The sequence below is a fragment of the Pleurodeles waltl genome, chromosome 12, assembly GCF_031143425.1.
Source record: "Pleurodeles waltl isolate 20211129_DDA chromosome 12, aPleWal1.hap1.20221129, whole genome shotgun sequence".
Taxonomy (NCBI): Eukaryota; Metazoa; Chordata; class Amphibia; order Caudata; family Salamandridae; genus Pleurodeles; species Pleurodeles waltl.
In genome coordinates, this window is record NC_090451.1 from 140322077 (window position 1) to 140349944 (window position 27868).

Sequence of the window (27868 nt, forward strand, 5' to 3'; positions counted from 1 at the left end):
TGCATTTTAGTTTCACAATGTTCTGATTGGTTGTCTTGGATTCTTCCATTGTTGACATTGCTTGCATTCAGAGAACTACGTTTTTTCTTTTACATTAGGCACTCCATGGAAATGCATGTTTTGTCTTGCTAGTGCCCCATGTACTGCTTCACTCCTTACTTTCCCCACTCCTCTCACCTTCTGTGTTGCTTCTCCCTTTGCTCCCTAGCTCCTCCCCACCCATCCTCTTCCCGCTTGTTTTCTTTTTCATATTTCCCACACTACTGCATTGCTCCCACACCCCTTCCTACTTGGCACCCCTTCCTTCACCCCTCTCCAATTTCACTGTTGTTTTTCAGGCCCGGCCTTTTAACCCCTTGGGTGCCCAGAACGTAATGGTTACGTCCTCGTTTGCACCACTCAGGTGCCGAGGACGTAACAGTTACGTCCTGCTATGGGCCCTCGGGGGGGAGAGCTAGCACTCCCCCCCCAATTACCAAGCACCTCCCCCATGGGCATGGATGGAAGGGGAATCGCTTTCCCCTCCACCCCCACTCCACGACCCCTCAGTGACATCCTATGACATCAGAGTGCAATCGCGTGCTGACCTCATCAGAGGCCGCCCCTACAGTGCTGGAAGCTCAGCTTCTAGTGTGGATCGGAAGAGAAATGCAAAAGCATTTCTCTTCTGATCACATGTCGGGGCAGGAGAGGCCTCAAAGGAAAGGAAAGGCCTTTCCTTTCCTTTGATGTGTCTCTGAGCATTTCTGCTGACCAATCATGAAGCGATCTGGCAGCAGACATGCCCACTAGACACCAGGGAGTTTTTTTTGTTTTTGTTTTTGTCATGAGGGGACCAACCCCTTGGGCAAGTGTTGCTCCCAGGGGGGCAAATTATTTTAAGCCATTTCTGCCCGTTGGCGTATTGTAATTAGGCCAATCTGCCTCCAGAGGGAGCAGAAACCTTTAGACATAGGGAGCGATCCCTTAGGCAAGGGTCGCTCCCCTGGGGCAATTTTATTTTAGGCCCTTTTAGCCCCTCTTGGGGGCAAATCGGCCTATTTTTAGTAGGCCAATCTGCCGCCAGGGGAGGTGGAAACCACTTAGGCACCAGGGATTGGTGTGTGTGTTTTTTTTGGGGGGGCAGCTCCTTGGGCAAGGGTCACTCCCCATGGGGGCACATTACTGTTAGGCATATCTGCCCCCCTTGGAGGCAGATTGGCCTATTTTTGTAAGGCCCATCTGCCCCCAAGGGGGGGTCAGAAAGCCCACCAGAGACCAGGGAAGATTTAAACAAAAAAAGGAGGGTGGGGTATGGCCATACCTCCACCCCAAACAAATAGGCACAAGGTTGTTCTGCCCACCTGCAATTACCCTCGATCCACTTCCCTGGGGGGTGGGGTTGAAAACCTACTAGATGCCGGGGAATTAAAAAAACAAAAAATAGTGGGGTGGTGGCTACCAACCAGTATGGGCATGGTTATGCCTCCACCCCAACTGAAGGGAAGGGGGTAACAGTCTTTCACCTCTTGCCCCTCACTACAACATCTTACTCCACAGCAAGCAATAGGACATTTGATTATTTGGTTTTGGTTTCACATTTGGGGCATGAGAGCTAGTCTAACTCTCAAAATCGTCCCACTTGGAATGGTGAGGGCTGCACTTTTTGGACTTTGGGATGCTTCCACGTAGAAAAATCTACAAGACCTAGACACATCTGAAAACTAAACATCTGGGTGAGTCCAGATTGGTATGCTTCACATGCGTCCTGCACCATTTTCTTACCCACAATGCCCTGCAAACCTCCAACTTTGCTGGAAATCACACATTTTTCCCACATTTTGGTGATGGAACCTTCCGGAATCTGCAGGAATCCACAAAATTCCTACCACCCAGCATTGGTACATCGATACTGATAAAAATTCTGCCCCACTTGTCAGCCTAAAAATGTATTTTTTTTTCAAGTTGCCCTTTTGGACCCACTTTGGTTCCCCCTCAATTTCGACATGTTTTTGGCGCTTCCCTGTCACAAGCACTTGGCCCACCTACACAAGTGAGCTATAATTTTAACCGGGAGACTAAGGGGAATGTTGGGTGCTAGGGAATTTGTCCCGGTGCGATGATCCCAGACAGACATGTGGGAAAAATGTGATTTTTTAGCTAAATTTAAGGTTTGCTGAGGATTCTGGGTAAGAAAACACTGGGGGATCTATGGAAGTCATACCTCCTTGAACTCCCTCGGGTGTCTAGTTTTCAGAAAAGTTTGTGTTTGGTAGGTTTCCCTATATGGCTGCTGAGCCCAGGACCAAAAACGCAGGTGCCCCCCACCCTGCCTGCAAAAACTAGTAGTTTTGTTTTTGATAATTTTGATGTGCCCACATAGTGTTTAGGGGCATTTCCTTTTGCGGGCACTAGGCTTACCCACACAAGTGAGGTACCATTTTTATTGGGAGACTTGAGGGAATGCTAGGTGGAAGGAAATGTGTGGCTCCTATTAGACTCCATAACTTTCTATCACCGAAATGTGAGAAAAAGTGTTTTTTTGCCAAATTTTGAGGTTTGCAAAGGATTCTGAGTAACAGAACCTGTTGAGAGCCTTACAAGTCACCCCATCTTGGATTCCCCCAGGTGTCTAGTTTTCAAAAATGCTACACAGGTTTGGTAGGTTTCCCTAGGTGCCAGCTGAGCTAGAGGCCAAAATCCACAGCTAGGCACTTTGCAAAAAACAGGTCTGTTTTTTTGGGGGAAAATTTGATGTGTCAATGTTGTATTTTGGGGCATTTCCTGTCGCGGGCCCTAAGCCTCCCCACACAAGTGAGGTGCCATTTGTATCTTGAGACTTGGGGGAACGCTGGGTGAAAGGAAATTTGTGGCTCCTCTCAGATTCCAGAACTTTCTGTCACAGAATGGTGTGAAAAAAGTGTTTGTTTTGCTAAATTATGAGGTTTGCAAAGGACTCTGGATAACAGAACCTGGTGAGAGCCCCACAAGTCACACCATCTTGGATTCCTCTAGGTGCCTTGTTCTCAAAAATGCACAGGTTTGGTAGGTTTCCCTAGCTGTCGGCTGAGCTAGAGGCCAAAATCCATAGCTAAGCACTTTGCAAAAAACAAGTCAGATTTCAATGTAAAAATGTGATTGGGTCCATGTTCTGTTTCCTGTCGTAGGCACTAGGCCTACCCACACAAGTGAGGTACCATTTTTATCTGGAGACATGGGAAAACACAGACTAGAAGAACAAATGTTATTGCCCCTTGTATTTCTCTACATTGTTTTCTTCCAAATGTAAAACAGTGTGTAAAAATTATGTTAATTTGAGAAATGCCCTGTAATTCACATACTAACATGGGGACCCTGGAATTCAGAGACATGCACATAACCACTGCTTCTCAATACCTTATCTTCTTCCCATTTTGTAAATATAAAGGTTTCCTTGATACCTATTATTCACTCTTTATATTTCACCAAACGAATGAAAACTCATTGCCAGGTGCAGCTCTTTTATTGGTTCTGCGTACCTAGGGCTGTTGATGAAACTACAAGCCTTATATATCCCTACAACCAGAAGAGTCTAGCAGACATAACGGTATATTGCTTTTGAAAATCAGACATCGCAGGAAAAAGTTACATAGTAAAACGTGGAGGAAAATGGCTGTTTTTTCACCTTAATTTCAATATTGTTTTATTTCAACTGTTATTTTCTGTAGGAAAACCTTGTAGGATTTACACAAATGACTCCTTGCTCATATTAGAATTTTGTCTACTTTTCAGAAACGTTTAGATTTCTGGGATCCAGCATTGGTTTCACACCTATTTCTATCACTAACTGGAAGGAGGCTAAAAGGACACAAAAATAGTAAAAATGGGGTATGTCCCAGTAAAATGCCAAAATTTTGTCGAATAATGTGGTTTTCTGATTTAAGTCTGCCTGTTCCTGAAAGCTGGGAAAATGGTCATTTTAGCACTGTAAACCTTTTGTTGATGCCATTTTCAGGGAAACAAAACACAAGCCTTCTTCTGCAGCCCCTTTCCCCTTTTTTTAAAAACAAAAAAGTACATTTTAGATGTATTTTGGCTAATTTCTTGGTCTTCTCCAGGGGAACACACAAACTCAGGATGTTGGAAAAAAAGGACACAGATTTGGCGCGGGTAGCTTATGTGGACAAAGTTATGAGGATCTAAGCACGAACTGCCCCAAATAGCCAAAAAAGGCCTGGCACCTGAGGGGGAAAAGGCCTGGCATCGAAGGAGTTAAAGAGATTTAGCTGCCCCACCAGATTATTGTTTTATAAAACACAATCACACATAATTTTAAAACAGAAGAGTTTTTGGTCTGAGGGCTTCCTCAACTGGTCTGTTAAATGTTTCTTCCGTCCACCACAGCATTCATTGGCTCCCTTCAATTTGAGTGTCTGCACAAAGCCTGTGCACATTGAGCCTCACTACTCACAGCTTAAAAGTTTCCAAAGTCAAATAAAGGCACAGCCAATATTGGGCATCTACGGGAACATGTTCCATGCTATATGACCCTTACAAGAGCATACTTTGGAGGTGTACAGCATTTTTCTCGTTGTAACTGTGGTGAAGTACCAAACAGGTTTAGGTATGTTTTAATGACTTAGTCAATCTAAAACATCTCCTTCCCCTTGAGGGACAAGTTACTTACCCTCAGTAACTCATTATCTGGTAAAGACTCTATCTAGCCACATATTAGTTACCTTACAATACTCCAAAGGCATCAGAATAGATCCGGAAAATCTTGAGCAGTACCTCTGTGTGGTGCTAGTTGGCAATGATCGGCTCCATACTGGCGTTGTTTTTGCCAGACGTGATGTGCAGTGCCAACATAGGCACCACCCCAGCAAACTAACAGTTTTGTAACATGTCCACACCAGAAGCACAGAGCCACTATATACCATATATTCAGACCAAGAAGTCCTAGAAGACAGAGCCTTTCAGAACACTAATAGACCAGTGTTCAGACACTAAGGACCTAAAGGGACAATTCTAGATAGAAAGAAGTGGGGAGGATGGGAGGGTTGGTAAGGAGTCTGCAGCTAGATAGAGTCTCTACCAAATAAGGAGTTACTGAAGGTAAGTAACTTGTTCATCTCATAGAGATTTCTAGCTGCAGATTCCTTAAATTAAAAAAGCTTTCCAAGCAATATATCCCCAGATGTGAGACCAGATTCAGACCAAGAAGTCCTAGTGGACCAAATGAGTAAGGTGCATGTCACGACGGATCTGACCATCAAGACAGTACCATTTAGTTGCCCATGTCACTTCCTGACAGATATCTAGGATGGGGACTCTGCAAGCTACTGTAGTTGTTGCAGCCTTGGTTCTAGTGGATGAGCTCACAAGCCCTCAGGTTGCTTCTTGGTCAGTGCATAGCAGATCTTAATACAGAGCATAATCCATCTGGAGATGGTCCTTTTCTGCACAGTTTTCCCTTCCTTTACTCCAGCGAACCCAAAGCAGATTTGATTGTCCACCTAGTGTTCTCTGGTGCAATCGAAGTAGAGCCTCAATGCTTTTTTTGGGTGTAGGTGATGGACTCTCTCTTTGTCTTTGGAAGGGTGGGGTGGACAAAGAAGATGAAAAAGGAGGGCTGATTCGGCATGTGTAAGGGTGTTCAGACATACTATCAGAACAAAAAATATTGTGGGACAAAATACTGTGTCAAGAATATCTAGGACGAAAATAGTGTGCAGGTAAGTATCTATAGGCAAGTAAAGTTTTACTGTATATAACTCCACATACATGTGTATTGAAAATATATCTATATCTTCAAAGTATGTAGCTGTGGAGTTAAGAATAGTAAGTCTATAGTTATCTATTTGCACTTATCTTCTCGATATTTTGGTCCTCAGTGTTTTTGACACAATATTCTGCCCACACAATATTTTTGCTTCCGATATTCTGTCAGTGATCCATCCATAAGGAAGCCAACATACCCTTTAACTGTGTCCAAAGCAAGGCCTTGCCAGGCTAACCATAAAATAAAAAACAATACCTTGGACAAAGGCACGGAGAGAGGCTCAACATTCTTGTCAGTGTACCAAGTCATGAACTTGTGCCAACAGCAGGTGCATACAGCTTTGTTTGAGGGACACATGGCTGCCAGAATTACTTCACATACTTCCAAAGGAATGTCAAAAACTGTCAGGTGCTGCCACTCAATCTCATGCCTGAAGGTGGAGCGTGCATAGGTTCAAATTCAGGTGTATAACCCTGCCCTGTTGCTTTGACTGGAAATCCTTCTGAAGGGGCAACCTGATTGGAGGACCAATGCTTATGGTCAGGAGTTTGGAATACCATATTCTCCGTGCCCATGACTTGTGCCTGGCTGTGCCTGATCTTCTTGAAAACTCTGAGCAGAAGTAGTACTGGCGGGAAGGAGTACAAGAAGCCTGAGTTCCACTCAAGACAAAGGCCCTCATTATGATACTAGCTGTAAAAACTGCCTACCGCCACGGTAACAGCCGCCAAAGGACCGTCGCCGTGGCTACCAGCCTTCCGCCATATTATGATCACAGCCAGATTTCCACCAGAAGAATGGCGGAAATCCGGCTGTGGCCATGCCGGCAGATGGCGGTAAGGTGGCACTGCTGCCAGCAGCAGCGCCACACCAGTAGAACGCCACCAGCCATATTATGTGAAATAATACGGGCTGGCCGACGCTGCTGCTGGCAGCAGCGCCCCGTATCCTGCCAGAGGAACCCCTAAACACAGGTAAGTCGGGGGTCCGACAGGGGAAGGGGTTGGGGGTGTTGTGTGTGGGTGTGTGTGTGTGTGTATGTCTGTGCGTGCGTGTATGCGGGTGTGTGTTGCGTGTTGTATGTGTGTGCATGTCTGGAGGTGTGACTGCATGTATGTTGTGTTGTGTGAATGCGTGTCTGCGTGTATGTATGTAAGTATGTGTAGATGTGTGTGTGAATGGATGTATGCATGCGTGCGTGGATGAATGTGGGAATGGCTGTGTATGCGTGTGTGAAGGGAGGGGTGTGTATGAAGGGGGGTCTGGAGCGGCAAGGGGGTGGGGGAAATCTGGGGAGGGGGTTGGGGCGGGGAAGACCCCTATCAGTGACAGGGAAGGGATTCCCTGTCACTGATAGTGCATACCACCATGGTTTTCGTGGCAGTAAGGAAGCCACGAAAACCATGGTGGGAGATGGGGTCACTATCCCGCAGGCGGCACAGTGACGGCCACCAGGCTGGAGATCGATATCTCCAGCCCAGCAGCCATTACCACAGTGGCGGTCGGAGTGGTACATTGGCGGTTTGGCTTCAGCCAAACATCCAATATCATAAGATGGTGGAAAGTACCACCAGCCTGTTGGCAGTACTTTCCCCCATATTACCACCAGGGTCATAATGAGGACCAAAATGTGTCTCTGAGTGAGAGCTGCCTTGGAAACAGCAGACAGAAGTGCTAACACTGTACATTGTTCTCAGCGGTGGTGAATAGATCTAACCAACTTTTTCCTCAGTCACAGAGAAGTCAGTGCACCACCTCCAGATGGAGATTCCATTTGTGATCCACAAGGCATCAACGGCTGAGTTTGTCCACTCTGGCATTCAGAGAGCCCGCTAGGTGTTGCACGACCAGGAATATGTCTTGCTATTCCCACCATATCCAGAAATGCAGGACCTCTTGACACAGGGCCATAGACCCCACTGCACCCTGTTTGGTGCAATACAACATGGTGGTGGTGTTGTCTGTGAACACCTGAACCAGCCTTCCGTTGATGGAAGGAAGATGAGCTTCCAATGAGGGGCAAATCGCTCTTACCTCCAGCAGATTTATGTGGAGCTGAGACTCCACCAGAGTTTAGAGTCCTCCGAACTTCACCTCTTCCTGATGGCTGCCCCAAACAAGGAGTTACACATCTATTGCCACTTTGTGCGGGGAAGGGAGAGGGGTCTGCCGTGGCCCAATCATGGTTTGTCAGCCACCACCGTACATCTTTTGCAGTTCCTTCCAATATCTTAACGAGTTGGAGAGATTTACCTGAGGATGTGCCCACTGGGACTTCACATCCCACTGCATTGCCTGCACATGCCAGCTGGGATATGTTACCAGCAGGATATTTTGACATACTCAGGATGTGGTAGACAAGTGCTTGGGAAGAACCCGCCTTCAGCAGCCAATCATCGAGGTAGGGAAAGACTGGAACCGCTGAACTCCGCAGATGGGCTGCAACCACTGCAATCACGTTTGCGGATAATTGAATGGTGCTGGTATGGCCAAAGAAAAGCACAGCAAACTGAAAGTGCGCATGGCCCACCGTGAAGCAAAGGTAATGTATGCGGGCTGGCAAGGCAAGTATGTGAAAGAAGGTGTAATGCAAGTCCAACACTATCAGCCATTCTTCAGGGCAGACAAGACCTGAGCCAACATGAGCATTTTGAATTTCTCATTTTTCATGAATTAGATGAGAGGGTGAGGGACTAGTATAGGGAGGAGGCCTTCACCCTTTTTCGGCACCAGTAAGTAGCTGAAATAGCAGCCACGATCATTCTGATGTCAGCATTCTATTGATGCCTCCTTTGGCCAAAAGAGATTGCATTTCCTGACGCAGCAGGGAGAGGTGGTCCTCCATCAGCTGGTCAGAGGATGGTGGTATGGATAGCGGGGTTTCTATGAATGGAATGGCGTAACCCAGCCAAACAATTTGGAGTATTCATTGTCCAAGGTAATGGCTGCCATCGGGGTAGGTGGTGCTTGATCCTGGTGCCGACCAACTGCCTGTGATGGTGAGAAAACATATTTATGGGGTTCGGAGGCTGTGACTGCCAGGAGGTGGTGGTGAACTGGGAATATCTCTGGCCCTAGGTCCCACAGGCTTGTGAATATGTGATTGTAACCACAAAAGAACTGGGTGCTTGTTGGCCAAGATGACTGTGTGGGAATGGATGCAGTTGGTAGCCCCCACCATAGCCATGGAAGGGGTAAAAGGCAGAGTGGGGATAGCCCAGGGCTGTGGAGAGTCCCGGCGACCATGCGGTGGCCCTGCTGCCTTTGAAGAGCTCGAGCACTGAGTCTTCTATATCACCAAACAGGTGAGTGCCAATGAAGGGCCTGTCCATAAGAGATGCCTGAACATCCCCCAAAAAGCCAGTAGACCTTGGGCATGCATGGCCTTGGAGTGCCATTGACAAAGAAATAGATCTGTCTAGTGATTCGGCTGTATCAAGTCCCCAGCGTATAGTGAACTTTGCTGTGTTCCTGACATCAGCGATAGCCTGCGACTGGATGGCTCAGGCCTCCTTCGAGACAATGGGAAGCACTTGCGCAAACAAATCCCAAACTGTGTGGGAATACCAGCCCAAGAGGCATGTGCTGTTCACTGACCACAGTGCAAGGCTGGTGGAAGAGAAAATATTTTTACCAAAGGTGTCAGGTTTTTGGATTCCCTATCCGGTGGAGTGGTAGGGAATACGCCAGGGCCAACATTGGGCGTGGAAGCCTGGGCAAACAGACTCTCCAGGGTAGGGTGCTGAGTGAGGAAACCTGGGTCCCTAGAAGCAGGGCAGTGGTGGCAGGCAATTGTCCTATGCACAGGAGCTCCTGTGCAAGGCTTGGCCCATGAGCCGAGGAGGACATCAGTGAGAGCTTCTTTAAAAGGGAGATAGAGGTCCTGTGAGTGTGGCTCGCAGTGTAAGCACCTTAGTCAAGATGTTTGTCTTGACTGCTGCTAAGGGTAGTGTAATGCCTAGGACTTCAGACGCCCTACTCACTACCATGGCAAATGAAGCCTCTTCATCCATAGACACTATAGGTGGAGACACTAGGCCAGTCTATGGAGAGGTGTCTAGACCACTGGCATCCACCAGTTCCACATGCCAGTTATCTTTTGAGTCCTCCGGGGGTTGGGAAAACCATATGGATTCCCAAATCTGCCCCAATCATGTTCACTACAGGGCATTTCAGCAAAGGGAAGCACTGTCTCCTGCCCCAAGGGTCATATTCTGGTTGGCACTGTAGTCGGCGTCAGGTGACGCTGGTATGGCTTCATATTGCAGTTGGGTATAACGATGGGGTCAGAGCCGTTGAGGGGCAGTAGCAGTGCTGGAAATGGTGCCACTGGAATGGTCTCTGCAGAAGGGTGAAAACATGCGATTGGAATCAATCCTGATTCAGGAACTAATCCAAAATGCCCGACTGAAGTCAAGAGCAAGCCCGCTGGTGGAAATCCATTTGGGGCACCTGCCCAAATATGACATGCATGGTCTCATAAAATTGTTTTAGCTTGGCGGGATCACCCCAGCTCTGGAAAATTCTGGGAGGCATGGAGCGGACCCAGACTTAAGCTCTGCGGCTGATATGTGAGAGCAGGGCCTAGATTTGTGGCATTGTTCCCGTGCCTTGTCTGAAGACTTCGACCAGCATGATGAAATCGAAGAGCTCTTTGATTTCTTGGATTTTCTGTCAGACTTAGCCGACGATGACCTGGAACGAGACAATGATCAACAGGAACAACTCAGAAAGTGGGCCTGGGACCTTCTGTGCGATCGGGTCCCTTCAGCAGTATAGAGTCATCTGGTGTCTGGCGGGCAAGAGCTTCAGGGAATGCTTCTAGACCAGCTCTGGGTTCATTGCTCAACAGATGGGGCATGCCTCGGGTTCGTGGCCCGACTCCAGGCACCATAGGTGAACCACTTGGGAGGGTGTCACAGCCTGTTACAGGATCCACAGGGTTTAAATTCCACAGGTTTTTTTAGGAGACATTCGTTCAGCACACTGGGAGCTATGCTCAAAACAATGTGACAAAACATCAAACAAATTGTCCAAAAAATGTACTGAGGTAGCTCTCTCTGGATCAGCGCTGATGTTGTGGAAAAAAGAACTGATGTCAGCGTGCTGGGGAGTGCGTGCCTACTTAGGCACTGTGTAGATCACTTCTGCTGCAGACGACACCACCTACTGTCAGCAAGTGGTACCGCTCAAGAGTTTCGAGATCCAGTCTGACACCTGGGGAATATTCTAGTGTAAGGAATCTGCACCTATATTTCTCTATCAGATAGGAGCCATTAACAGTTTTGAATAAGGAGGTTTGTACACTGCTGACCTGTTTGTACCAATCCTTTCACTCTTTTCTGGTAAATAAAGTTGTTCAAAGTCTGTTTACAATATTACAATTTCTAACAATGAATATTTCATTGTAAGCTCCAAATCACTATATTTGCATGGCAAGGAGAATTTAGACTTGGACTTTTGCTTGAAATCACACAGAGGCTTGCTCCTCAATGCGTTCATCTACATGGTCAAGATATTTATTTCTAGAAACAAGATAATGCCAGAAAATGTAGAAAACACTAACATTTTTGCTTCAAAGTCTGCTAAGAACATTTCCGAATAGTACCATGGTTTACATGTAAAAGCCTTCAATAACCAGCTTTGGTGAGTGGGGTGACCTTTATATGTTTTCTGCTTCATTGATGTGAAGCTCTGCCCTTGTTTTTTAATGGAACAGTCATGCTAACTGCAATGTTTGAGGAATATTTTGAAGAACACAAGATCACGGATTTTGATCTTATTCCTTGTTTATCTCATTTCAGATTCCAGGGAGTGCTTTAAGTGCCCCGACAGCCATTGGTCCAATGGGAGACAAGACCAGTGTGTCCCTAAAACTCTTGAGTTCCTTCATCTAGATGAAGCCTTGGGGGTCACACTAACCAGCGTTGCCAGTATTGGATCCTTGAGCACCCTCTTCATCCTCTTCATCTTCATCAGATACCGAAACACCCCTATTGTGAAGGCCAACAACCGATTGCTAAGTTATAGCCTACTCTTGGCCCTGATGCTCTGCTTTGTGTCCTCCGCTGGGTTCCTCGGCCGGCCCCATACCCTGAGTTGCATGCTCCGTCAGGTAGCCTTCGGTACTGTTTTTACCATCTGTGTCTCATGCATCCTGGCCAAGACACTCACTGTGGTCATTGTGTTCAATGCTGCAAAGCCAGGCAGTAAGATGAGAGGACTGGTGGGACATAGGCTGCCAAACTCCATAGCGATAACATGTCCCTCAGTCCAACTTCTCCTGTGCAGCATTTGGTTGGGTAAATCGCCTCCGTATCCACAGGTCAACATGAAATTTAACAATGAGAAAATGCTGCTTGAATGCAACGAAGGTTCACCCACTGCCTTTTGGCTCATGTTGGGATATCTTGGTTTCCTGGCTTGCATCAGTTTTGTCATGGCCTTCCTGGCAAGGAAACTTCCAGATAGCTTTAATGAGACCAAGTACATCACCTTCAGCATGCTGCTCTTTGTGGCTGTGTGGCTGTCGTTTATCCCAGCCTACTTAAGTACTCAAGGGAAGTACATGGTGGCGGTGGAGGTCTTTGCCATCCTCGCCTCCAGTCTGGGCTTGCTATCTTGCATATTCTTCCCGAAGTGCTTTGTTGTTTTGTTTCGGCCGCATATGAACTCCAAAGGATTCCTTATGGGAAGGAGACATGCAGCTGCTGCCGTGAACATGAACCATGCTGTCCATGGGAAAGCAAGATTACGACGCAGCTGAACAGACAATTATGAACAATATGAAACCACTTCTTGACTATGAGGATCCAACGGCTATAGATTATCGCCACTCCTTGCTCGTTGCGGATGGCCACTGTAAGTTTACTGATTAGTTTGCTTAACATCTCCATCCTCAAGGGTAAATTATCTCGTAGAGTTAAGTCACAGGTCTTTAACTGGTTAATATCACTAGGCTACTCAAAGCAATGATTAAAGTCTACTTCCAAGTGCTGTCTGGCAAAGGTAACTTGAGGCAACAATCAGAACGATTTACACCATCTGCTGACATCTCTGTTCACTGGCGATCATTGGTCCTCCCACCTGTCTGTAACTACATTACCACCATCTTTCAGCCTGGATGACCAATCACCTCATCATCACCAACAGTGAGTGGGCCAAGCACATCAGTGAGTTATTTCAGACAACAATCGAGGAGTGTAATCTACCACACCAAAATATTTTCATCTGTGGACATCACATTGTCTGAACAGTTAATGAAGATAAGAGTATGGGGACTAAAGTGTTACCCCAGATGTAGACTTGTGTACCCCTCTTACGGGACTAGCATGACACAGTTTATATTTGGAATATTGATAATCGAGAGAAAGAAGTGGATATGAAATATATTGATCATTGCAATGATCGATTTGTACGTTCTCTGATAAATTACTCATTCTAGAGTTGTCTGATTCCAGTGATTTTTGGGGTGATTTTTTGTTATCTATTATGAGTGACAGTAATTGGGACATTTGTAATCGGCTTTCACAAATAATTTGATTTCAGGCACAAAGAGCACAAAACCCCAAGTTAGCAGATTTCACCTGAGTAGTGAGAAAGATCCAGACGATCGAGTCACCCCATTTTATTATGAAACCCTGTTTGGTAAGAGCAGGCTGAGCAAATTGTCAGCGGCAGTTGTGACCACTAGCCGCGGGCCAACAGTGGCCCACACGTACATAAATTATATAGATTTGCATTATGTCATCAAGGTGGGAAGGTGTAATAGTAAATATAAACTTCCCTAGGTATGCTTACCTTGATGATACAGCGCAAACCGATGTTCTGGAGTTGATAAATGTGCAGGTTGATCATTCTGTTTTCAGTCATTTGACGGACAGGTATGGGCTGGCAGACATGGAAAGGTATATTGTGTAAAACCGTGAAAAAGACCAAGGTATTTTCTGTGCTCACGGTATTCTGCCCGAAAAAACATACCTGGAACTACTCTTATTAATTCTTGGTATCAGATCCTTAAAGCGTTCTTTGCACTTCTGTGGAACATCAGTAACACTATATCAGTTTTTAGCATGTCACTCTATTTAAATGGCCCAAAGCAGATAAGAACCTGGGTACTATGAATATTCTTGAGGGTAAAAGTGTTATTGGTTGCAATGCAAGCCCCTTTTTCTTGAACTTACCCTTCTCAGCTAATTCCATGGATATTTTAGGCTCCAGTGGCATGTGGGTGTGGTCTGAGGTGCACCCAGAAAGTAAAAAAAAAATAGCTCAGAACAAGAAGTCCTGCAGAACCAAATGGGCAAAATGTTCCTCCAGCAGTCCTGGCTATCCAGAGAGTAGTGTTTTGTGAACAGACGCCCATGCAGCAGCCTGGCAGATGTCCAAGACAAACACTACATGCACCATCATGGTGGTAGCAGTCTTGGCCCTGGGGGAATCAGCCTGCAGGACTTCTGGAAGAAGTTCCTTGGCTCATCCATAGAAGATCTTTATGTAAACTACAGTCCATCTACAGATCGTCTGTTTTGAACAGTTTTTCCTCTTCTTTGTCCCGTTTAAAATCACAAAGTGTTGATCGTCCACCCAATGGCCCTTGGTGTGATCAATATAGGAGCTTAAGCCTCTTTTTGGGCCCAAGTGTTGGAGTCTTTCTTCCTCCTTGGATTGATTAAGTGGGGCAAAGAACACCAGCAGGGTGATAGCTTGCCTGATTTGAAAGGACGTCGCAACTTTTGGTAGGAACGCCATCATAATCCTTACCAATAATTTATCTGGAAAAGGGTGGTATACGGTTGCTGGACAGAAAGTGCTTGCAGCTAGCTCACATGACGAGTTGATGTGATGAGGAACACTGTTGTCAGGGTTATTAACCATAGATGACAGTTATGCATTGGCTCAAATGGGGCTCACAACAGAAATGTGAGAACCAAGTTCAGATCCCACTAGGAGATCACAAAAGGCTTTGATGGAAATTTGTAGGTCAGCCCTTTTAGAAAAAAAATCAGGTGATTTAAATAGAGATGGCTGATCAAGCAATCGTAAAAAGGCTGATAAGGCAAACAAATAACCTTTAGCAGTAGCCACAACAAAGCCTTACCGGGCTAAGGATAAGGAGTAAGGATGGACAAAGGACAACTGGACTTTTTAGGGTTGGATATGCCAAAAAGGACAACGAACATCTCCCAGTGTCCCATAGAGATTATTTTGGTGGAAGGATGCCTGGCTGTTGAAATTACATTCACTACCTTAGGAGGGAGTTCAAAGGCCATTAACTTTCGCCTCTCAGTCTCCAAGCACGGCATTGTAAGTTGTGCAGGCTCTGGTGCAGGACCTTGAATTCACAGATTCTGACACAGAAGTTCTTCCTAGAGTGGAAGCAGAATCAGAAAACATATGCTCATGGCCAGTGGTTCTGGATACCATACTCTCCTGGTGCAATCCAGAGTCACTAAGATGACTTGGGCCTGGTTGTTCCTGATCTTTTTCCGTACATTGGGCAGGGGAGGTAAAAGTGGGAAGGTGTACAAGGCTCCGAAGCACCATTCTAACTGAGAGGCATATTCAGGCGTGTAGCTCCAGGGGGATGTTTGGAGCGTTAAACTCCTCCAATAAATGTATTTTTTGGTAAATAGTTGGGTACAGGTGTTTTCAGTCAGGTATGGTGAGGTGTCTGTCAGATTTTACCAGGAATTGTTACAGTAGACACAGACAAAAATGTACATACAGTCTCTTCCTCTCTTGGGTGGAGATGAGATACTGCTAGTTAGCCAGAAGAAAACCCGGATTAGGCCGAAAGGCGTCACCTGGTGTGGGTTTAGAGTCAGTCCCCCGCAGTACAAGTGATTCTGCCGCCCAAATCCTGTAGTCTCATTAGGATAATGAGAACCTATGAGACAACAGGAAGTTCAGGTATTGTTGTGAGTCTCGGCAGTGAGACCAACTTAAAGATGGGTGAACGCCCAAGCAAAGATAGTGGGAGAAAATTTAACATCTTCAGTCAGTCTCTCGAGCTGAGAACAGAGGCCTTGCCATCTGTGATATACACCTCAACGTACTTAAACCCCTGTGGGAGCACCTCTAGCTTCGAGGACCATGACATGATCGTTTTGTGATGGGCAATGGGTTATAGAGACGATTCAGCTTTATTAATCTGCAGGCCTGAGTAGGTCCCTAAAATGTTCAATATTTGCAGAGTCCATGGCCCAGAGTTAGGAGGATCAACCAGAGAGAGCAGGACATTGTCTGCATACAGTGAGATTCTGCTGCTTACTGGCGAAGACCATTGGAAACTGCCAAGCAAAGGATCTACCCTCACTCATGCTGCCAGAGGCTCTTTCGCTAGTGCAAAGAGCAGGGGGGAAAGCGGGCATCCCTGGTGAATGCCCTCTCTCAATGGGGAACCAGAGAGAGACGGCACGGCCAATTCATACTCTAGCTTGGGGATGACTATAAAGCAGTCTAATGTAACTTACACATTTGGCGCCAAACTGTAGGTGTGTTAACAACATGAAATGATATGCCCAGTCGACTGAGCCAAATGCTTTCAGTAAGTCAACCATGAGTAAGGCCTGGAGTCCTGCTAACCAAGCACTCATCTCAGTGGCTTTGTTGACTCTTCTAATATTATGCCTAGTAGATCTTTGTGGCATAAACCTGAATGGTCTGGCTGAACCAGTTTCTCTGTCACCCAGACAGTCTATATGCCAATACTTTAGCCCAGATTTTAACCTCAGTATGTAGATGATGATGATGAGAGAAATTTATACAGTGCTTGAATGCCCAAAAGCAACTTGGCGCTATGTAAGCCTACTGAAGTACGAACTAAGCAGAGGAAACCTAGCCTGGATAGTAACGAAACAGCCATGTTTTCAGCATCTTTCTGAAGGAAGAGAGAGAGAGGTGGCTTACTTCAAGTGGATGGGAAGTTTGTTCCATTGCGGGACTGTGCGCCTGACAAAGCTTCTAATCCCCCATCCCCCTCAAGTGGAGCGCTTGAAGGGAGGTACCACAACGTTGTTTTGGGATCCTGACCATAGAGCTCTTTTGGATTAATGCCAGATGAGATTTTTAAGAAGATAGGCTGGGCCAGTCCCATGCAGCGCCTTGAATGTGATGCATAACATCTTAAAGGTTATCCGTTGTTTGACAAGGAGCCAGTGAAGAGACTTAAGTGCCAGAACCGCAGAATGGAATTTAGGGATAACAGTAAAGAAGTCTTGCAGCTGTGTTCTGCAAGATATAAAGCTTGCTGAGCAACCCGACTTGAAGTTTCTGATAGAGCCCATTGCAATAATCCAGTCGGGTGAGAATAAGAGCAGTCACAGCTGTCTTCTGAAGTTCAGTGGGGATGAAAGACAGAATCTTTTTAAGAGTTTTCAACATCCAGAAGGACGAGGACACAATTGAATTCATTTGACATATGAATGTAAGTTTATCATCTACCATAACACCTAGGTTCTTCACTTTCTTGGCTGGTAAAGGAAGAGTGCCGTGATCTGATGCCCACCAGTCAGGGGACAAGAAGGAAGGATTATTTACTAACAAGAGCACTTCAATCTTGGATTAATTTAATTTTAGCCAGTTACTACTCATCCAGGAGCTGACTGCAGACATGCTGTTCTTAAAGGACTCACCTATGGCGTGCTCGTTGTTAGTAAGGGACACAACTATTTGGGTATCATCAGCAGAGGATACCAGCGAAAACCCTAATGTCTTAGGCAGAGAGGCAAGGGGCGTAACATATAGATTAAACAAGGTTGGGCTCAATGATGAGCCCTGAGGGACACCACAAGTTAGGGATAAAGGCTCAGAGGTAGAATTACTTAGGGAGACTGAGCTCATACGGTCAGCCGAAAAAGAGCGGATCAGGACTAAAGAGACTGGGCAATATTCCTCACAGCACAAGCCACTGTGGCCCAGCTTCGGGATTACCACTATGTCCGACACCTGGAGATCCCTTGGTAGTTGGTCCTTCTTAAGAGCTTCCTGGAATGCCTACAGCAAGAGTGGGCCCACCTGGGGCCATAAGAGTTTCCAGAACTTTGCCAGGTACTCATTGGGCCCCAAGTGCCTTGCCTGGCTGAAGTTGTGCGAAGTCTAACTCCCCCGAGGTGAGAACTTGCATCCAACATTTTCCTGTTCGCTAAACCCAGTTTGGTCACCAGGAGGTCGGCAATGAAGTGCTGCAGATTTGTCTGCCTCTCTTCCCGGTCGGGGGCTATACAATCATTAATAGTATGTGGCAAAGGCGTGTGCAATATTGGTACTGCCCATGACACATGGACCTTGGTCCGTGTCAATGTAGGATATGGCGTTTCTGGCGATGTGGGGTGTGCACAGCCAGTGAAGGGTCTTACTAGCATTGTCTCCCCAATTGGTAAATCTGACTGTGCATTACCAGCCATGCCACTAGGCCCTCCTGCATATGTTCCTGCCACAGGAGTTTCTGGGTGTGCAGAGAGTCCCTCAAAATTGAGTCTTCTGCCTCGGTGAGGTATTGCCACTCCAGCTCGCTTATGTTGGGTCCGTCCTCTCTGGCTCTTATTGTAACTAATAATTTTCCCTCTCAGGGCAACCTTCAAGGCCTCCCAAAGGATGCTTGGTGAGTCTACCGACCCCTTATTTACTTTAAGTATCTTTCTTCCATTTGGAGACAGGCCTAGCGAAAGTCCTCATCCTACAGGCACCAGGCACTCAGGCACCATCCAGCCATGGCCCCTGGCGGTGCCAAAGCGAGAGTGATCTGCCCAGGCGAGTAGTCTGATAGGCCTTGCCCAGCATTTGTGCATTGGGTATCCTGCGGCTCTCCACATTAGGGAGTAGAAAGTAATCGAGATGGGAAAACATCCTGTGTGCATTAGAGAAGAGGGTATAGCATTGCTCTGCTGGGTGGTGCACCTGCCACACGTCCAGGAGAGACATGTTGCGCAGGTAGGTGGCTGGAGTAGTAGGCTATGATGCCGCTGTGGCCACTATGGAGTATGAGCTAAGCCAGGGTCCTGCACTTCATTGGGGTCTCTACCTAGAACCCATAGAGCTGCTGGAAGCTCCACCAGGAGCAAGCTCAACGTCACAATAAACTCTGACATCAAGGGAGTGGAAGAGAAGACTCACACCAAGGACAGCATGAATCCATGCAGAGACTCGGTCACTGCCGCGTAGCATCCCAACTTATCTTTCACATATCTCCAATACCACAAAAGGGACATGATGCTGAATCAAGATGGCATCTCCCCGTGTGGAACCCCGATGAAAACTCTCTACGTGCCAGGAAGGGAACATTATTTCCCACTAGGTATGTTTCCTGCAAGAGGAGTATGTTTGGGTTGTACTTGTGTGCCATTCTCATGCCCCTCTTTTTATCTTACCAGGAGACCACTGGCGTTCCATGAGAACTGTGGACCTCCCCAAGTGGTCGGGTGTCTACAGGTCAGTCATCAGGCCAAGGGGGCTCTGGGGGCACTGGGTAAATCAGTGGTAATGTCCTAAGGTCAAGTGCATGTGTGTCGTGTGTGGACAAACTTAACAGGAATAGGCATGCCAGAGCTATACTGAAATCAAGATAGAAAACTACAGCAAACCCTCCCCTACTCCAAGCCAACTCCCCCCATACTTCACCAACAAGAAGCACCTGTTGTGTTGTAATCTGAGGTGAGTGCCTCCCCTAACGTGCAACCTCCCACCCAAACGATCCCCATCCCTACCGCCACACCATTCCCAACATGCACAAACAAAAACAACAGAAGAGAAAGCAAGCTGGGGCACAGATTACCAACTATCCTCTAGCACCACCACTCTGTCTCATAAGAAGCATGTGTGTAACGATCAGTGTTCAAAGGAGGGAGTCAACCTGGGGACCTCCGGGTGGCTGGCAAAAGGTCAAGTGCAGCAGTGCCCCATGTAGGATCCATCTCAGTCTGTGAGGCCGACCACCTCGCCGGAAAGCCATCTGGTCCGAGTGAGATCACTCTGCACTCCTGGCGTCGATTCCTTTTTTGTGGGGTAGTGTTCCAGTTCTGGCGAGGCCTCCCACCTCCACCACCCTGATGTTTCCCTTCCCCCATCCCTCCTGCAAAAGAAAATCCCCGTTTCCTCAGGTTAGGACATTTTTCCGCCCAGTCCCATGCCGCCTCCATGGTGTTGAAAAACAAGCTTGTCTTCATAAAGGACCTTCAACTGGGCAGGGAAGAGGGGCATATAATGAATGTTCTAGGCCCGCAGCTGCTGTTTCACTCCCTGGCCGGACCTCCTTTGCTATTGGACCTTCAAGGTATAGTCTTGGAAGATCATTACTCGGTGGGGACTGATAGGTCAGAATGGCAAGGGAGCGAGCCTCTTGGAGAATGGCATCTCAGTCTGCATAGTTGAGAATGCGGGCAATGAAAGGTTGGGTGGGGAGCCCACGTGGGGCTTAGCAAGAAGGGCCCTTTCCGTCCTCTCAATCATGAAGCAGGAGAAGACCTCAGAAGTCGCCACCCAGCTCCTCAGCCAGTCCGAGATTAATGTAGTTGGAGTGGCCCCCTCTGCCCCTTCAAGAATGCCTACCATGTGTAAATTATTGTGTCTGGACCTACTCTCAGTGTCCTCCGCTCATGCCTCCAAATGACTAACCAATCTTTGTAATGCAGATAGAAGGGATTCCTGTGATAGTGTATTCAGTTTCAGAGACTCTATCTTCCACTTCCGTGACTCTGTCAACTATATTCCACAAGTTCTGCCTAATTAAAGATGTCAGCTTTCAACTTCCCCATTTCGCTCTCCATCATTACCTTAAGGTCCTGGAATTCCTGGAGGATAGATGCCATCTGGAGGCCTTTTGAATGGAAATCACCTCCTCCTGCAGCACCAGCTTCTTCCAACGTGGCAGACTGTTTGGTATATTTATCAATATTCTGTTGAGCCACTTGGGCAAAGGGTTTTTTGCGTGCCATGACGGTGTGTAGGTCGTGTCACTTCCCTCAAGGAGGTAACCTTAGCTGAGTAACACTCCCCCTCTCTTTCACAGCATGGGCGCCACTCCACAGCCCCGCCGCTGTCCGGGTCACAGTGCAGGCACTGGGCTGTTGACGCATGCTCTGCAGCTCAATGCTGACTCTGATCACAGGGGGGACCCCTCTCACCTCACCATCACCGTGGCCCCCAGGAGAGGAAAAGCATCAATAAATGTCAGGGCCAAAAGAGGTGTAGCACAAGTGCATCCTCGCGGTGATCCCTCTGCCTCTCTCTCCACCAAGGATGCACCAGGGCCCAGCACCAAGAATCAGCAGGGAAGTCAGGGTACAGAGGTGCAGAAAAAGTAGGGGGGTGAAGGGAAGTAGCACAGTGGGTCCTGAAGTCCTCTCAGCCCTAGCCACTAGCTTTGGCTGCAGGAGTCCGGTGGCACGGTTCAGTGGTGGTACCTTGCCCCAAAGCAAAAGGATAGAGGCAGCCTCCCAAGTTGCAGTGTCACCATGTGGCTCACTACCCCTCTCTCCCCAAGCTGGGCATTCATAGTCCATGTGCCAGATGTTTAGGAACCCTGCTGTGGGCTGGTCACGTTGCTCTCCTTCCCCCAGTGGCGACTCTTTCTGGTGGGTCTGCACGACCCCCTCAGGTGGGCTGCATAAGGGTAGCTACGCCCGGCAGCAACCACTGCCGGCTCGCGCAACCCAATTTGGCTCCCCCAAGCCCTCCAGCTCCTTAGTATGCTACAGCTACGGGGGTCTGGCTGGAGGTGTCACCAGGAGCTTCCGATCCCACTAGGCTGTGGGCCACCCTGTCGCCACACGGGTTGCACGGTCACCTCCAATCGTCAATGTCAGGTTCCATGTAATTGGCCGACCCTAGTGGGGCTCAGCAGAGGATGTTGTGGTGCCACTTCCCGACGCTTAATCCCATGTGGAAAGCTCTGGGGGAAGGCACCAATGAGGTTGGATGAGGGACCAAGCAGGAGGTGTCCCCAGAAGTGGCTGATCTGCAGCTCACGGCCTGCTAGCATCTTCCTCACCCTGCTTGCGGCTCAGTCTCATGCCACATAGACCACGCTGCTGCCCCGGTCATCGATGTCGAGCCCTGCACAGTTCAGCCATCTTCGTCAGGGCCCTGCAAGAGGCTATGTGATGCCATTTCCCGGGGCTCAATCCTGCATGGAGACTCCAGGGGAAAGGCACCAAGAAAGACTGATTTTTATGGTGGCAGTGTGGAGCTCTTCTATAGAGTGGGCCTCCAAGCCAATGCACTGTATAATGTATTTTAACATTATATCCCAGCATGAATCTGAAACTCACACACCCCCAGTACTACTGCCATAGCTACGTCGCTGGGCATATTTGAGGGAAAACCACCTTGGAACTCTAATGTGCAAAGGTTTGCACAATGCACGTTCTCAGGGTCGCAAAGAGACCAAGCCAGGGTTCTGCCTATTGCTGGAAAATGTCCTCCGCCACCGTTGAGTGTAGCCGCCATATGTGATCCACAGGGCAATGCCAATTGATTTTTTCAGCCTGGGCATTTAAAAATCCTGCCAGGTGTAGAACGATCAGGGAAATGCCCTGATAACTCAGAAAGTACCACAGGCATACAACCTCCTGGCACAGGACCCATAACTGTACTCCACCCTGCTTGTTGCAGTACCACAGGACAGTGGTGCTGTCCATGAGAACCTGCATCCATTCCCCTTAGATGGCTGGGAGGAAGACTTTTAATGCTAAACAAAGTTCCTGTAACTCAGACAGAATGAAGTAGAGACGGATTACGGCAGGAGACCATAGTCCTCTCTCCACCTCTCACAGATGACCTCTCCAACCCAGCAATGATGCATTCGTCATGGCCGTTAGCTCCAGTTGAGGGGGGGAGAGGGGGCTACCACTGGTCCATTTACAGTCTAGCAACCTCACTGCAAGTCTTTTGCAGTCTCCTCTGACATTTGGATGGAATCTGGCCCTTTCCTTGGTGGTAAGCCCACTGAAAGTTCAGATCCCTCTGCAGAATCTGCATGTGTCACTTGTGTGGTCCACTAGCAGGATGTCAGGAGCCAAGAAGTCTCAGAGACACTCTCACTGAGACCCAGGTCAAAGGTTGAAACATTGGAATCATAGCCCAATTGGACTTGTTGGGCAGAGGGAAGGCACCATAGCACCGTATCCTGGATGGTTCCAATAAACAGGCTCGGAATATCACATTTTAAAGGATGTCTCCAATGAACAGGAAGCTCTGTGAAGAAGTCAGGTGCCTTTGGCACAATGATGGAGAATCACAAAGATGTTAACAAGTTGGCCATCATCTGGAGGTGGTTCACAACTTATTAAGGTGAGCTCACCTTCAGAAACCAGTCATTGAGGTATGGGAAGACTGGTATGCAGGTCTGCAGGTGTGCAGCGACTACCACCATCACTTTTGTCAAAACACGAATGGCACTGGTGAGGCCAAAGGATAGCACCAAAACAGAAAGTGCCCGTGCCTACATGCAACTGTAGGTAACACCTGTGGGACTACGGGAGAGGAATATAAAATAGGCATTCTGCAAATCCAATGCCACCATCTAGACTCCTGGATCCAGGGCAGACAGAACTTGGGTCTGGGTGAGTATCTAGAACTTATCTATTTTGAGAAGAATTTCAGAGGACAAAGGTCTAAAATAGGCTGAAGTCCTTTTTCGGCAACAGAAAGTAACAGGAGTAGCAACCAGTCCTGATTTCTGATGCCGGCACTCTCACTATAGCTCCCTTGTCCAAGACAGCCTGGACTTCCTTCCGTAAAATGGACAAGTGATCTTCAAAAGGCCCTTAAACTGTAGTGGCATGTTTAGAGGAGAGGATAGGAAAGGTAGGGCAAACTCATCTTGGACAATTTGAAGCACTCATCTGTCTGACGTGAATGCTTTGCCACTCGTGGAGGTATTAAGTTATCCAACTGTGTCACAAAGTGCTCAAGAGGACAAATTAAATGGGTTTTGCATCAGCAGTGACCAGGGTGGAGGATTGGATAGTGCGTTACACCTGAGGACCTGGACGCAGCTGGCCGGATTCCAGACCTTTACCTGAAAAGGTTTGGGAGGTCTGTGGTTGTGGAGGTAGCTTTTGGTATTGACTTTTTTGGGTGCCCCTCCGAAAGCTGCAGTAAGGGTGATATTATCGGAGAAAATGCTTCACAGGACCTGAAATTCAGAGGGAGTATACTGTACCTTACTTTCTTTAAAGCTCTCCAGGGCCAAGTCTGCCATGTCTCCAAAGAGACGGATGCCATTGAATTGCATGTCCATGAGTAATGCTAGGACATCACTGGAGAAGCCCGTGTATCTGACCCATGCTTGGCACCAGGTATCACTGGGATCAACTGTCCTACACAAATAATCATTAGTGTCCAGGCTTGACCTAATAACGTACTTTGCCACATCTTGGGCATCTTATATGATCTGCTGCAGATTGGCTCAGAATTCATCAGAGACTGTGGGCAAAATGTTGCTCACCATGTTCCACAACACGTGCTATTAACACCTCAGTAGGCAACCCGGGTTCATGGATCTGAGGGCAATGCTGGCAGAGGAGAACATCTTTTTCCCAAAGGCCTCCACGCATTGGGACACTTTATAGAGCTGTTGTTGGGAATGCAATAGGGATCTACTTGCTAGTGGAAGCTTGTACCACAGTGTCAAAAGACTTTGATTATTTAATGGAGGGGTCAGGTGGAGAGTTGAGACCACTGTCAGGAGGATTGTCCAGGCCACTGGCCTCTTGGAGGTCACAAAATAAGTCCTCCTCATTGTAGAGTTGAGACTCATCATCTCAAACATCATCATCCTGTGGTTCGGGGTCTGAAAGATTTTATGGTAATAGAAGCATGCCGTCAGAATCTGATTGCGGTTGAGGTCGAGGTAGGACTTTAACGGAGGTTGTGGTGGATTTGCTTCCAAGCCCGATAAGGCTATAGGGTCTTCCTTTGGCATCGGCTGGGGGTATTTACAAAGGGAGGACACTTTGGTTAGAAGTATCCTTCAGAGCTCTGGTGGCTCACCTAAAGAGGAAAGTGTAACACAGATGACAACTGGCACAATAATGGGAGCTATTCCACAGACAGCAATGGATCTGTCTGGCAACTTGTTGGGTCTATGTCAATTCCCAGCCACAACAGTGGGAGCCTTTCTTACCATGATTGCAGAACAAATGGTCAGAGACATCATAGCCCTATTTACTGGCACATCCTTAGTTTCTCTGAGACTTGACACTGTGGAATTATCATATGGTTTGAAAGGTTCCCTTTAAATGTCCCTGGAAATCTTATCAACAAATCATACCCTACAGAAGAACAGAAGAGTAGAGGACATATATATATATATATATATATATATATATATATATATATATATATATATCATATAAAAAAGATATATCTTTATACAATGAATCTAAATGAAGGTAATTTATAAAGGCGATCCTCAAAATGTCACATCATCCGACCCTCCTGGAACTACACTGGATACAGCTGATCTAAAAAACCCAACCTAGGACTAGGCGCACTACATGCATGCTAGGTTTTCAGGATATCCACATAGGATAGGCTTACGTAGAAGGAATATAAAATAAACTAATTTACATAGTGATTTTCCTTAAAACCTGTCATAAATCCAGCCCACCTGGACTTACATTGGATCATAATGATCTAAAGTGCCAAAATGACCAGGCCTCAAGATGTATTCTATTCCCCTTTCAAGAATTCAACTGGCCCGATAAACTTCACTGGGGCCACCAAATCTATCAGGCATGTGTCAGAAAGTTATGGCTGCAACAAAAATGTGATGCTCTCTGGGCTATAACACATAAACCTGAGGAGGTCAACCATAATGCAAAATATGAAAGTTTTGCAATGTTGTCATCATGACATCAATGTCTCATGTCCTCAATGTGTGATCATCATTAAACTCCCTGTGAAGCCATCTCAGTATAACTAGGGTTAAAAACACAATAACAATAACTTGTGTCATGCAGTTTAGAATTAGATCAATACTTCTAAATCTCAGGGACTGCCTCTGAGAGATCCTTTTACTAATCATGCTTAAAAGAAATACATTGGTTGAGTTCTGTAATAGCATATTAACTTTGATTTCATGCACAGATGTGCCCAGACACCTGCCATCCCTTCCTAGGTCCTATTTATTAAATTATTTATTTTGATGGTAGACAAATAGAAGAGCCGCCTTATATCTCTTCTCATCAGAGGATTAACACTATTTTCTTAAATTCTCAACTCCACCAGGCTTTGGACTTCTGCCATCTAGTAATCTGACAAGATGTGCGTGCTGCAGAGCACTTTAGGAGAGGGCCACGGCAGCCAAAAATGCACTGGGCCTCCTTGTTGTATCTGAAGATTTCCTATTATCAACATACTCGGCCTATCCACTATCACAATTTACTTCAGAATGTCCTTGTTTGAGTCCTTCAGATTGCAAGTGATATGGAGCAGTGTGAGGTTCCCTAAAGCATCCTCACCCTCTCTCCCCACACACAAGAGCTGCACAGTTAAAAATAAAGGAGGAAAGGCTTTTGACCACCAAAGGGTCCAGCAAGGCCTACACTATAAAAGGTTCTTAATGCTAATGACTAGGGATAACTGCCTTTTCCTTCAGATAGATTGGATGCTAAATCTCTATGCTATTATGTACCTTTGGGTTTCAGTACTCCTCGGCATGTATAATGTGCCCAGTATGAAAGAAGCATACAGATTTAGCACGTTCCCTGAGAATTTAACTATTTTCCATTACTACCCAACTCTAAATCAGGCCTCAAAACTCTAAGACAGAAAAACACAGAGCTGCAGATAGAAATAAAGAAGTGGGGTCAGGATTGTGGGAAAAGAACACAACAGTATAAAAAACTGAACAGCAACATAAATATGAGACGCAGCACAGTAACGTGAGTGCTTGCAATACTACTGAACAATAGAGATGTAAAGTGGAGGGCTCTAGTAACAAGGTTAACTAACTAAAAACCTGACAAAATTAGAGTCGTAGAATCTTTAAGCATAGGTGAAGATCATTGCAAAAGCTATTACATTTGTCACAGAGAAGGTAGGAACAAGTTACTTACCTTCTGTAGCACTCTTTCTGGTGGGTATGCTACTTCACACTTATATAAAACAAAATTTACTTAGTGTAAATACAAAAGTATCTCCTCAAGAAAAGGCAGAGCTTAATCAATTGGTTGCTGGAAAGCGAAAATGCTAATTCCACCAGCTCAAACCATAGCAATTATGGAAAAAACAAGGGCACACATGATACAGATGTGGCAAAATATAGAAAGTTTGTAAATTTCACCCTAACCTACCACAATATACAAACTAATTGAAATATTCACAGTACAAAAAGAAATATGAAAAGGCAGTTTTCAGATGAGAGAGCTTACTGAGAACTGGCTGGAAAAAAAATCAAATAACCGGCCTGACAGAAAACAAAACAGTAGTGATGTCTATTACCAACAACCCTAGGATGTTCTCACTAGAAGAAAGGCCATAAAGGCAGAAGAAGATTTAAAGGCAAGCAACACAAGTGTTGGGATGCACAAAAGGTACAAATGCAACACAGTTCACAAAAAAAGTTTATTATCAGTCTCAAGTCATGCCAAATGAAGAGCCAAGTTTGTACAGCCATGGAAATTTTGATTTCGCCTCCAGCTCAATATCTTATGAAAGTATACAAAAATGTGATGGATGGAATGCTTTAATTAATCACAGCCATTGGTAATTACTCAGGGCAATTACTCAGCATCACAGTCCATCATTATTTTGCACACCATGCCACCCCAGTTTGGATCTAGCTGTATGCAAATCAGTCTTAACCCTGCTCCAATGGGAACAGTCCAGCCCAAACTGCCAGGCAAGGTCCTCCCTGAACCGAAACACAAGAAACCCAGGAACTGTTTTGCCCTTGCTATGGGCTCATCAGCCGGGTATAGCTTGGTTCCAGTGACACAGTGTGCACAGGACCAATGTCTAGGCATACCCGTCCCACTTAGGAAACATATTAAAATATATAAAAATTGATGGACGGAATGCTTAAATTGATCTCAGCCACTGGTAATTACTCAGGCCTCATCCCAGTCCATCATTATTTTGCACACCACGCCACCTCAGTTTGTACCAACCTATATGCAAATC